Source organism: Lycium ferocissimum, chromosome 1 (genome assembly GCF_029784015.1).
Source record: "Lycium ferocissimum isolate CSIRO_LF1 chromosome 1, AGI_CSIRO_Lferr_CH_V1, whole genome shotgun sequence".
Classification (NCBI taxonomy): Eukaryota; Viridiplantae; Streptophyta; class Magnoliopsida; order Solanales; family Solanaceae; genus Lycium; species Lycium ferocissimum.
Window position 1 is genome coordinate 65,119,412 of NC_081342.1, and position 2,991 is coordinate 65,122,402.

Consider the following 2,991-nt stretch of genomic DNA (forward strand, 5'->3'; position numbering starts at 1 on the left):
TGTATATAAAACCGAATGCTATAGCGTAACCGACAACATGATCCGGTACTTGCATCCTACCAGAGAACACTCACACCTTGCCGTGGGATATGAGATTTAAGTAATAATAAGCATGTAAGGATCCAAACCGCATAATGAAGATGTTGCCTCCGACAACCCTTATCCTACGGTGGCGACGTAGTTTCGGTTATCCGAGCCTTCCTGCTAACTAAGCAATCCCAAAAACATGAACATGATATAGTTGGCTAAGAAGCCCATGATTTTCGTGAAATAACTTGTAACATGGTTTCATGAAATATCTTGTAATATGGTTTCATAAAATAACTTGTCGTAGTCTTGCAAACATGTTCTTGATTCATGAGTAATAACAATAGTTCATAATTATATATATAATTGACTTGAAAACATGCTTGTAACTTGCTACATAAAATCATAAAATTTCATATAAACATAATGAGAATACATGAGGAAGAATTCATGATTCATGGATTAAGCTAGGGTTCCTAATAACCGTAATGGAAGATTAGGAATACAATAACGAATATAGATACAAAATTCATGTACATAAATACATAACTATGGGCTACCAATATGTTGGGTTTAATTCCCTAGGGTTTGAACTTCATGGATATCAAGAAACGGAGCATGGGGAAGAACGTAGAGATTCCCACATGTGGATGGAAGTTCTACATACCTTAATCGCTCCAAAACTTGAATTAAAGACTTGAGCTTTGAAGAGGATTTCCAAAAATCTTGAATTCTTGAACCTTGAGATGGGTTTTCTTGAAAATCCTAGTTTTAGGAATGATGATTTCATGTTTAGATTACAAGGATATGTATTAGAATTGACTTGGAATGATTAGAGTAGGCTTACCTTGGCGTTCTTGAGGTTTGGGTCTTGTTCTCTATGGATTTAGGGTGATTTTTCGTGACTAGGGATGCTAGGGAAATAAACCCCAAGCTTAAATATAACTTAAAACGCCAAATCCAACTTTTGACCCGAAATCGACCTGTTTCGCGATGGTTACGCGATGCGGGTGAATCGCGAAACATTCTGTAGGTAACTACTCAGAGTTACGCGATCGGACCGCGAAGCGGAGCCATCGTACGCGCTCTCACGCGCCCTCACGCGCCCCGAGAAGCGGTGGGTGTCGGTTTTGTGCAGTGTTCGGTAAAATGGACATAACGTCTTGTACACAGCTCCGTTTGGGCTCCATAATATACCGTTGGAAAGCTATTTCAAAGGGCTACAACTTTCATGTTTTAAGTTTCCTCAAGTTCCCAACGGATTTTCACGAAATTCGACTGGAAGGCAGACGTATCAAAAACTTAGCCGATTCTATAGACTTTTAAACGCCTTACTATTAGCCATATTGAGACGATCATATCTCCTTGCTCCGATCTCTGATTAGCCTGGTCCTTATATCGTTAGAAAGCTATTTTTATGTACTACAACTTTCATTGTGGGTACTTTCCCAAATTCCCAACTAATCAAAGCGTTATCACTGCCCGAAGTAGGTCTATCAACCATTTTCGCAAAACGTTCAAACCTTCAATTTTTCCGCTAAAACTCTAATGGTATGAGTCTGACCTTAGTTCTAAGATACGGGGTGTTACAACTCCTCCACAAAATCAACCACCTACCTACAACACCTACGCTACTCCTAATCCACCACCCGTCAACCCACCAAATCAATCACAAGTTCACACTCCTTATATTCCGTTACCTACCAACACTAATCCACTACCTACAACTACTCCTCAAAATCCACCAAACCAACTACCTACAAACACCGCTTACAACACACCACCACCAGTCCAAAACACTCCCACTGTCCAAACTTATCCAACCCAGCATATACAGGGGGCACATTTTGCTACTCCTAACACGCAGTATGTTCCTCCGGTATATGCAGCGGAAACACAAGCCTATACCAACCCAGTAACAGCCAGGTTCCAGCCCGAAGTAGATCAATACGAGGAAATGGAGAAAGAAGCAAAAGCAAGGGCAGACGATATGTTACTAAAAGAGGTCCACAGCCTCAAAGAAGCAATGAGAACCCTTCAAGTTGCTAGGGGAACTAAGAGTGTAGAATACGAAGATCTATGCGTTCAGCCTGATGTTGACTTACCGGTAGGCTACAAACCGCCGAAGTTTGGTACTTTCAATGGAACTGGCGATCCCCATACGCACTTAAGGGCTTATTGCGACAAACTGGTTGGAGTAGGCAGAGATCAGAACATAAGGATGAAACTATTCATAAGAAGCTTTATCCGGCGAAGCTCTTAATTGTATACACAACAAGACGTCCGCAAGTGGCGTGGTTGGAGTGACATGGCCCAAGACTTTATGGACCGATTCGTTTCAACACCGACATCACACCGTACAAGAGTCTATATGACTAAGTTAACCAAGAAGTCAACCGAGTCGTTCCGGCGAGTATGCACTACGTTGGCGGTCGAAGCGCCCGTGGTTCAACCCCGATTTAATGACAGAGAAATGATCGCTAATTTCATTGAATGCCAGCCGGCATATTTTATGAGAAAATGATAGGTATGATGGGACAAATTTACGTGTTGTCCGAATGGGAGAAGCCTTAAGAAGGCATCAAATCAGAAAATTCGTGATCTTACGGCTTTGCAAGCTGTAAACAAAGCCATTCAATCTGGTTCTATCAGCGGGCTTAAAAAGAAAAAGGAAGATGCTGCTGCAATCATGAATGTCCAAGGACATAAGCCAAGCCGAGCCACCACATACTTCAACCATCCACAACCGCCTTTCTACCCTTACCATTACGTTGAACCTTACCAAACTCCACTATCTCCTTACCCCGTCTACAATACCCAAGCAAACTACTACCAACCCCGAGCACCTCCACATCAAAACCCACGTCCATACCAGTTCAAGCTCCCACTTACCAAAATCGACCACATACTACACCCAAAACTCGTCCAAACACCGACATCAAAAATACCCGCAACTACACTCGA